The sequence below is a fragment of the Podarcis raffonei genome, chromosome 10 (assembly GCF_027172205.1).
Source record: "Podarcis raffonei isolate rPodRaf1 chromosome 10, rPodRaf1.pri, whole genome shotgun sequence".
Taxonomy (NCBI): domain Eukaryota; kingdom Metazoa; phylum Chordata; class Lepidosauria; order Squamata; family Lacertidae; genus Podarcis; species Podarcis raffonei.
The window spans coordinates 59,554,041-59,564,995 of record NC_070611.1 but is presented as its reverse complement, the minus strand read 5'-3'; the positions used below and the strand labels follow the sequence as shown (position 1 = coordinate 59,564,995).

General features: G+C 40.4%; 1 long non-coding RNA gene across 1 annotated transcript; it reads left to right on the top strand.

Moving 5' to 3' along the window:
* Window positions 1-3,854: 3,854 nt before the first annotated feature.
* Window positions 3,855-7,680, top strand: LOC128422336 (uncharacterized). The gene is made up of 2 exons (XR_008332483.1): window positions 3,855-4,857; window positions 7,309-7,680. It is a non-coding gene; the product is annotated as an uncharacterized LOC128422336 (long non-coding RNA).
* Window positions 7,681-10,955: the final 3,275 nt, after the last annotated feature.

The window sequence follows — 10,955 nt, the reverse complement described above, 5'->3', positions numbered from 1 at the left end:
ATCACCACACCTTCTGTTGAAAGTAATTAAATGACCCTAAATATCTTTACTTGATTCTTCTCTGTAGGGTAGAGTGGTGTCATTGTGATTTTTCTGTTCTCTTTCATCCAGACTGTGTTTTCCTTCGTTTTCTCCCTCCAGCATTACTCTCAGAGCAACACACATAATCTCTCTCACCATTCTTGGCTAGCTTTTAGCATCTCCTTTCTTCTCATCCCATGTATCTGCTACTCTGTGCAACAGTACAATAAAAAAAGTGCCCATGGCATCCAAATTTTGTCCCAACAGAAGCTGCATTTTGTACCCTGAGTACAATTAACAGATAAAATAATTAAAACAGCAATGCAATTAACCAGAAGAAGAAACCACAAGCAATTCAAATAAATTGTAAATACCGGTAAGTACGTACAATCAAAAACCAAATCCTTACCAAAAGCTCAAGTAAAGAGAGCAAACTGCCAAAAATATAACAAATGGAACCTGGTGAGCGTCCCTGAAGCCAATGTTCCATAAATATGGTGCATGCAGAGAAAAGCCCCCAGTCATGGTGGGAGAAGAGCCTCAGATTAAGATATTGGCCAGACATAGGCAAACTCGGCCATCCAGATGTTTTAAGACTACAACTCCCATCCTCCCTAGCTAATAGGACCAGTGGTCAGGGATGATGGGAGTTATAGTCCCAAAACATCTGGAGGGCCGAGTTTGCCTATGCCTGATCTTGGCTGTTGGGCAGGTTTGTGTGGATGAAGACAGTCTTCCAGATACTGTTGTCTCAGACTGGGACAAGGGTAGGTTTCCAGGTGTTATAGGGCTGACATCAGCCCTATCCTGCATTTCCAGTAATTAGGGCTGATGGAAACTAGTGCTGCAACATCTGGAAAACCATAGGTTTCCCATTGCTAATTTATTACTTGATAGGTCAAACTAGCACCTTGAATTATTTTGCAAAACAAATTGGAAGACAATGTAGATCTTAAAATACAAATTAAATATGCTTATCGGTGTGTATTGATAAATATGGCAGTCTGATTGCCATATTCAGAAACAGATACAGTTTCAAAAAATGCTACTTAATAGGTATTAATGCATAACGTTACCTGGGTGGTTATTCAAGAATGGAAAGTTATGCCAAAATTTCTTTCTAGAAGGAAATCCATCAGGCTCAAGAAAACAGATGTGCCTAAGTTATTTAAAATAACTTTCTCCATTTAAAATGCTCTAGGTGGCATGCTATTTTAAAATCAAAATAATACTAAAACAGGAAATACACAAAACTCTAAAAACAGTATGAAAAACCCAGAAATAACCTAAATTAAATAAAAATTCAAGAAAACAAGTTTTTCACCCGGTACCTAAATGTTAGCATAGGCACCAAGACTATGTTCCAGAGAAATGGTGTCACTATAGAAAAGGGCCTGTCTCTGGTTGCCACCCATGTAACTTCAGAAGGCAGGTTTGTATCATCACAAGCAAAGAATTATATACAGTGGTACCTCTGGTTACGTACTTAATTCGTTCCGGAGGTCTGTTCTTAACCTGAAACTGTTCTTAACCTGAAGCACCACTTTAGCTAATTGGGCCTCCCGCTACTGCTCCGCCACCGCCGCACAATTTCTGTTTTCATCCTGAAGCAAAGTTCTTAACCCAAGGTACTATTTCTGGGTTAGCAGAGTCTGTAACCTGAAGCGTATGTAACCCAAGGTACCACTGTAACATGAAACCTTAGTAGTGACTTCACAAAGAATAGCTGGAAAGACTGTGCCACAAGTGATGCTATCCCTGTAGTGAAATATCATCACACACTTCATCACCATAATGAATATTTTTTCTGAAATTAAAGTTGCCAACATGATATAGTAATGTACAAGAATACCTGTAACACTGCAAGGGTGTTACTGTTATGTTACCCCAACTGGCATGCATGGCCCATAAGTTCCCAGCATAGGCTTGCTGCCTCCTTTGAAAGACTATAGCTTCAGTTACTAATGACTGAGCATTGCATTGGTGGTCGTGGGGGGGAGGGGGGATAAACAGAGAAAGTGCTACATATGGAGTCAGAAGTTGTAAGACATTTCTCCCCCCCCCTTTTTTTTTGCAAGTGTATTGGGGTAGAGATTATAAGGTAGTTGGGTGTTTTTTTCATGTAACTAGACTCCCTCCTTTTTATTTTATATGCTTTTTAAAATCACAAATTGGCCTATACATGAAACACAAAGTTGTATCATGTATTTTGAATTTTTAAAATGTCTTAATTCCAGAAGGACAAGCTGCTTCCAGGTTAACATACAGTTATGTTCCTATAATACTCAGATATGCAAAACGGATGGCTGAAATTTGAAAAGAAGATGAAGGAAGTGAGAGTTTTTTTAGATCTGAGGCATAATGAACTCATAATCCATGCAATTTAGAACCAATTTAAAAAGCATTTATTCCTCATTACATTAATCTTGAAGTTAATCATATTGCAGAAAGGAGATGACCGTTATTCAGCAGGTAATGGTTAGTGATTATTAGGTAGCATCCTAGGAGTGCCATCCTAGTCAACTCACTTGAATAACTGTAGAATTAATATAGTACATTCTACCAAAGGCTGGCGTTTGAGAGGCCTTGCTCACTCCGAATTGTTTTGGGGTGTGGGTGTTGGGTACAATTAAATAGGACTTCCTAGTGAAGTTAAATAGACAATCCCCTTCTCTTATACTTAGGGATGGCTAACTTGTGACCCTCCAGATCTTGTCTGACTACAACAACCATCATCACTTTCCCCATATGAACCAACCTGGATCTTTCTTCATGTACCTCCTCTATAAGAGGTTGGCAACACAAGAAAGGGCCTTTTCTGCAGTGGCTCCTCGCTTGTGGAATACCCTCGCCAAGGAGGGTCACCTGGTGCCTTTAGGTGCAAGGCAAAAACAATCCTCTTCTCACAGGTCTTTGGCTAATTAAGACCTCCGGGGGGGGTTGTTTTTGATTATTATATGCATTTTTGTGTTTTATGTTGTAAACCACTCTGTGATCTTCAGATGAAGGGCAGTATAGAAATGTTAATCATCATCATCACTGACCACTGGCCTTGCTGGCTGGGAATAATGGAGGGCTTCAGATTCCTCAGAGCTATCTTACTGAAACACAGGAGGGTAAACGACTTTTATATGCTAACCCCTGCAGCAATACATATTTGCATCTTAAAACAAAACACAGGTGCAAATTTTATTCAGACTTACATTTTTAAAAATCAAGTAAAACTCATACAAGCAATCATTAAGAGGACAACTAGATGAGATGGCAGGAGATCCATAATCAGATCTCCTGCACTTTTCTAAAAGCTTAAAAGCAGCCGCAGAGACCAGGGAGCAAATCGGGTTGGGGTCATGAGGCTGAGGGGGAAGTGATTAACCCTTTTTCAAATGCTGTTTTTCTTCTCTAAATCCCCCACCCCTGAAGCTATTATTTGCTTCTCAGGGACAAACATGCAAGTACCATATGGGTCCATTGGATGTTGAAGAAGAATCCACCTACTCTTAGACTCCAATTTCACAGGCTATTTAGAAAAGATACTCTGTGCACTGCCTACCATCAGTTGAACCCTGGCAGGTTGGAACAAGGACCCATCTAATCCAACATCCTGTTTCCTACGTGACCTACTACAGTGGTACCTCAGGTTACATATGCTTCAGGTTACATACACTTCAGGTTACAGACTCCGCTAACCCAGAAATATTGTTTCAGGTTAAGAACTTTGCTTCAGGATGAGAACAGAAATCATGCTCCGGCGGCACAACAGCAGCAGGAGGCCCCATTAGCTAAAGTGGTGCTTCAGGTTAAGAACAGTTTCAGGTTAAGTACAGACCTTCGGAACGAATTAAGTACGTAACTTTAGTTACCACGGTAGATGCCTTTGGGAAGCCCACAAGCAGGACATAAGGCAGCAGTGCTCTCTAAACACAACCCAACTCGTTGCAACTGGTATTCCGTAGCATACTGCCTATGAACATAGAAGAGTGATATGTTGGGCAGTGTGTGAAACTTGTAGAAACTCAAATTGGCCAAACAGTTGCAATTTCTGTAATGAAATCTGTACACACATGCTCATAGTAGTAGTAATTAGAAAACACTACAGAGCTTTCATTTTATGGCCCAAAGGGACCTGGCAATATTATGCAAGCTGGTCTTCTGAAAGTTGGGTCTTTCAATACCTGGTATTTGCTGGTTTTCTTTTTCCCATTCCAAATAGCATTTTGCATCAGCTCTGTGCACAAGCCATAGCACAATAACTGCTGACCATAACTAGCTTCAGTAGCAGGCTCCTGCTTAGCATATCTTTTATTCGGATGCTTGGTCCACAGAAAAGTTGAGGATTTAAGCCTCCCTTTTCTCTGCCTGCTTGTCCATCCCTTATTAATTAACTCTTCAGTCTACAGTCTTTTCCCAGCATGCTTGCCTTGCCTCTCCTTTAAGTCAGAGAGACAAAACCAGCTGCAGCCCCAAGGTGGTCTCCGACTGTTACAATCTGTGCTCCTTTCTGGCAGTTATTTAGTGCCCCTTTTGGGTTGTTCCCCCTCCCTGCTTTGCCTTTTCCTTTGTCTCGTTTTCTATAAGGTTCCATCTAGGTTTTCCCTAGAGTTCTCTTACCCCATGTCATTACTTAGCCTGTAAGATCTGCAAGGATCTCTGCTTGCAAGCCTCAGGATCTGTGATTGGGGCGGGGGTTGCAAAAAGAGAGAGGAGCTAATCAATTCAGAAAATCATTTGGGTGGCAACCTCACTTGACAGCCTATTTTCTTCCTTTCCACTTAGATATCAAGCTGGCTGAGAAGGGCTCTGGGGAACAAGGGAGGCAGCAAGAGCTGCTTCTCTGTAAGCACATCTGTGTCTTTCATCAGCTGGGCTCAGGGAATAACCACTATGGGGGGGGGGGCAGGGAGTGGAGAGAATCTTTGGAATGGATAGGCTAAAGCTGTTCCCTATGTTTAAGTCTGATGAGTTCCTGCCCAGTAGGGGGGTGGTTATGATAGGCTTTTCTCCAACTTATATTGGTGGAAAAGTCAATGTATTATCAATCATCAGTATTTTATTAAAATTTTGTCCTGTTCTCCGCCCCCCATGAACTCAAGGCAATGTGCAAGGGCATTGCTAGGTATTGACAATATTATTTATTTAGCAAAATTTATATACCATGGGATTGCTCTTAAGAGGTTTATAAAAATAAAGGATAGGATTAAAATTCTCGATAAAAAGCAGTTAAATAAAAACATTCAAATCAGCAGTAGCTAAAAAGAGAGAAAACACAAGTAACTTCTACATGTCTGGACACACTTGCCTACATAACAATGTTTTAAGTGAGGGCCAAAAGCAAATTAAGGAGGTGGGAGGGTGTCTCACTGGCACTGTGTTTTCCCATTTAAGCAAAGCTTTCAAATAATTGAGGATTAAAAAGGGGGGAGACGATCCAGGACCTGGTGCAAAAGATGGAGGCATTGGGTCCCATGGACAACCTTCTAACAACTGTCCTGGCACTATTCATGCTTTCTCCAATAGACCATGACAGTAAGCTCTGTGGTAGAGCAGGGGTTGTCCTGTTCTCACTAGTGTAAGTACCGTATTTTTTGCACCATAACACTCACTTTTTTCCTCCTAAAAAGTAAGGGGAAATGTCTGTGCGTGTTATGGAGGGAATGCCTACGGGTGGCATGCCTACAGATTTTCCTCCTCTAAAAACTATGTGCGTGTTATGGTCGGGTGCGTGTTATAGAGCGAAAAATACGGTACTTTTAATCAGCACACTATACTGGCTCTCACTGCTTGTGCAACACACTTACATCCTAAACTTTCAACTGAAACGGCCCTTACAGCAACAGTTAAAATGCAACTTACCATAAGAACTAAAGATGATTTTGAGGAAACTTGGTATATTGTTAGTTCAGTACATTAGAAGAGAGAGTACAATTATCAAAGCACCAGCAATTCAGGTCTCTCTCTCGAAATAAATGTTAAGATAAGAATAGACAACAATGCTCAACAATCAACTATCCAAAATTCAGCACATGAACTTCACTATTACTTACCTTTTTTTTTTGGAGCTAAATATATGCACATGGAATATTTTGGAGAGAGGGAAGAGATGGGAATTTTTGTTACACATTGTATATACTTGTGCTTTTGTAATTTTTTAAAATAAAAAATAAATATGATTTCAAAATGCAATTTAACATAAATTAATACCGTAATACAAGAGAGCATACAGCCACAAAATGGAGTCAGAAATAGGATGAAATTTAAAAGCCTGTTTTAAAAACTCAAGTTAAAGGTCAGCAAAGAAGTGGTCAAGTGGGCTTCTCTAGGGAGCAAATTGCACAACAGTGTTGCGGCCATACATTAAGCGTGTATACATTAAGCTCTGTTAACACCTGCTATTGGGGAAAGAAGAAGACAAAAGGTAAACAGATTAAAGTACCCTCATGTTTGTTAATATAGGACTGAAAATAACTAAGGTTGCAATTCTTACTTGAGAGTAAGCCACACTGAAATTAGTGGCATAGGCTTCTGAGTAAACACACATAGGATCAGGCTGCATGAGTACATAGCATGTATCTGTTAATATGGCAGTGTCTGTTATGTACTAGATTGGACAAAATATCCTTCTGCAAAACTAAAAGCGATCCTCTTTTTATTTTGGCTTGGAGGCTACTTTAATTCATATTTAGGCATGTAAAAGCAGTAGAATGTTGTGATGCTACAGCCCATGGGAACAAACAATTCCGTCACATCTGGAGAACCTTGTGCCTTGCATTAATTGCTCCCTTTGGAGACTAGGAGCCTATATGCATACGAGGTCATCATTTGGCTGACTGACAGGGAAGTGTCAAGTTTATGTGGGCTAAGCCTTTTCTGCTTTGCGCAGATGAGGCGTTGAATGTGTCATTTTAACGATATTGGTTTGAGTGCTCTGCTGGGTGCAAGCACCATTTGTTTCAATGAGGCTGGACGCTGCAAAGTATTTTGAGGATCAGGCTGGCCATCTGTTCTCCAAAATCTACTTGGTAATAATGTAATCCTTACCATGTGCTACATAAACGAAGGGCATATCTACACCATAAATTTCAGTAGATTTCACTGTTATTCCTTCCAACACACACTGGATACTCTGGGAATTATAGTTCTGTGAGAGAAAGCTAACCCAGTATTCTCAGCACCTCAGCAAACTATAATTTCTTTGATTATTTTTATAATTAATGAGGAATCAAACCAATATTGGTCTGCAGGATAGATATACCTGTGTGGATAAAGTCTATTCTATCATTTATCTAGGTAGATATTTGCAAGACACCTCAACAGAAGTACAACCACTAGACCTGCTACTGAAATCCACTGCATCCTGGTTTGGGGGAGCAGTTAAGGAGGCTGCCTTTACAAAGATATATATTACAATTTTACAGTGCCAACAGGCCCCCCAGTGGTTAGCAGAAAATGCAAACAGATATGGATTAGGTAGAGTACAGAAAATACATTTCATCAAATCCAAATTGTTACTCATGGAGATCCAGAATTTGAAGCTTACAAAATACCAGAGATGACCAGAAAGTGCTTTACTAACCACTGAGTGAATTAGAAGGCCTAATAATGAACGGTTGTATCACAAACTATGTAATAGACAATACAGCTCAATTTAAGGCAGCTGAATTTCTGCCACATCACCACTAGTCCATTTTTTCCTTCAAACAAGCAGAGAGGCAAAGAGGGCAGTAAGGACTGCAAATAAAATCTTGAGATAGAACGACTCACATATTGCTCTTTTAAGCTACAGGCCAACATCACTAATAGCCAGGAGAGTGCTATATTAAGGAGAAAACTTAGAAATGAATCTTATTTCAGAATGACCTGACCTGGAATAAGTACCTTTCCAATTATCAAACTAAACTAAAGTAGGATTTCTGTAACTGGCAATTCAGTGAGAACTACCGCATTTAGAGCCAGGAGAGAGCACAGCTGTCAACCTTCCCTTTTTTTGCGGGAAATTCCCTTATTCCAGCGCCATTTCCCGCTGCTTCCCACTGCTATCCCGGATTGTTAGATATCCCATAGACTGTCCCCAGGACAGGTGAGACTGCTGATCCCTTATTTTCAAATCTGAAAATTGACAGCTATGGGGGGGGGGGAGAGAGAGAGAATATCAAATTTGGTGGAAATAGGACTGGTAAATTCCAGCTTTTAGCACAAGGGAAAAATGAAACAGAGATAATATTTTGCACAGGTAAAATCTGGAATACTTAACAGAAATGATTACATCATTTTCCTATTCCTGAGAAAGTACCATCACCAAGTGGTACCTGAAAAACTAAGCTCAGTTACTAAGATTCTGCCAGTTATTTTACTAGTCAGATTATCACTTGCATTGCTTGAGTTATTTGGAAGCCTTTGAGATTTAGAGATGTATGACTGAAAACACATATTTCAATAGTGCTGATATATGTAATTCTTTTCTTAACGAAAGGGTAATGTGCGGATAGTTCCACTGTATGTTTTTTCCACTAGATGGCAGTTGTATTGGGTTGGAGTTGAGAGTTTCCTGCAGGTGTTCCATTCTTGTCAGGGAGAGACATTAAAAATTACTGCCTAGCTTCTCAATCATGTGTCTAAGAATTGTACACTCTGGGGACCTTATGGTGATGTGTGGGTAAGAAATCTTATAAATAAGTAAGCTTTACATGACAGTGCTCTAATTCTCAGAGTTCATGAACTTCTCTAGATATAAATTTCACTCATATCTTTCTGTTATCCATTCCCAATTGGAGACTGTTTTCATGGAACTATAATATAATTTGCTGCTGGATTTCTAAATAGGTTTGGATCAAGGGCAATGATTCTGTTCAAAAGGCTGCCAGAATAGCAACTTATCCAACTCTTTGACATTCCAAAATCCTCGTTGGTAGCAGCTTTACACCTGCCACTGAAACTAAATTCATTATATAGTAGCTGGAGCAGTTCAGAAATGCAGAATAACATCTAGTCCAGCATGGGGCTGCCAGATGTTCCAGATTTTTTAGGACATTACTGGGATTTAAAGGGCAGAATTGATGTCCGGGGGGAAGCAAGCAGGACATAAGTGCAACAGCACTCTGCCCACGTGTGATACCCAGCAACTGGCATTCAGAAGCAGATTGTCTCTGACAGTGGAGGTAGAACATATCGAGTATGGATAGTATATAACCTCATCATTCATCAATTTATCTTTTTTTCCCCCAGGGAAAACAATGGGGAACCCAATTTATTTCTGCACCAGTACCCAAGCCATCAAGACACCCGCAATTTGGTCTCCAAATGTACCTAATAAAAAGTAGTCATTGCGATTTTCCACTCTTTTCCCATAAGGTGAGAGTGCAGCTTCCACCAGCTTTCACTTTGTCATAGGCAGCTATAACTATCAGCGACTCTAGCGCTGATGGAATCTGTAGTCTGCCATCCCTCCCTGTGTTTCATGTCGGTCTTCGGTATGCAGGAGGAAGAGAGTTCGGGAATTCCAGTGGGTTTGCTTTCCTTGGAATGAAGGTCACTTGAGACTATGATGTGATATAAGGTTTATTTCCAATGGCATGGGACTGCATTTACACATCATCTTTCCAACTGAGTTCCAAAAATCACTCATTCATCAATTTATCTAATTCTCTTTTAAAGCCATCACTGCCTCCTGTGGCAGTGAGTTCCATAGTTCAGCTATGCACTGCATGAAGAAGTACTTTCTTTTATCTGCCCCAAATCTCCCAACATTCAGCTTCAGGGGATGCCCACAAGTTCCTGTGTTAGGAGAGAGGCAGGAAAGCCTCTTTCTCCATTCTGTGCATCATTTCATAAACTTCTTATGATGCCGCCTCTTACTCACAGAGTCTCTAAACTAACAAATGCTGCTCCATCCCCTTGATCATTTTTGTTGCCTTTTCTGAGGTAGATTAGGCTGAAAGATAGTGACTTTAACTAGTTAGGTTAGTCTAGCTATATGGCTGTGGGAAGACTGGGTCTCTCCACACTGCTGATCTGATACTTTAACTACTATAAGCACACAGTTTTCTTAACTGTTTATTTAAATTGAACGCACTCTGTTTTCTGGTCTTGGAGTGGGCAACACTCTACTTAAAAACAAATAAAAATACAAACTAGAAATGCAGGAAGTCATCCCATAGAGCAGGTGTAGGCAGACTTCAGGCTTTCAGGTTCTCCTTTCTTTTTAAACTAGGAATTCCAAGATCTACAGACCTGAACCAGGTGCAAATAGTAGCTGGAGTGGTAGAACACCTTGCATTTAAACGCTAGCCTGGTAGCTGTAGGCAATTCCATGCAGGTGAAGAAGTAGGCGAGTTAAAGAGGGATGTAGAATTCTCTTCCTACTCTGAGCCTATCATAGAACCCTGTAGTCTGCCAAAGAAAAAACGCCACCTCCTCTGTGCCCAGCAACAAAATGCCACAGACTGCTGCAGGAGGGATAGAACTCTCTGTCCCTCTTCTGCCAGCCCCAGCAGGTTAGCATTTTTTATTTTTTGCAGGCTGCTAACTTTTGGAGCCTTGTTTACAAGGTTGTTGGAACTGATCAACTGTATCCCATTACCCAAACACTGGGAGGAGCTGCATATCTATCTATCATCTATATTGTCTATCTATCTGTGTTATTACAGGGACTCTAATAATTCTAATAGGGTGGGCTTTGTGTCATTGTTCAAACCACTGGAAGCCACCAACTATTGCAGAGTGCCCTGTGATCTATTAGAATAACAATCTGATTTCTGCCCATCTTTGCCATAGAACCCTGAAACCCAGCACGTATGGTGGTATGAGCTGCAGTAGGCTGCAGCTTCCTTCATTTAATTCATACTAAACATATATGCAAAATTGAAATCACTTCATCAAGATCCATGAAAATACCTTAATCTTAGTAAAACCATTTCCCCTCCAGTATTGTCTCTTTT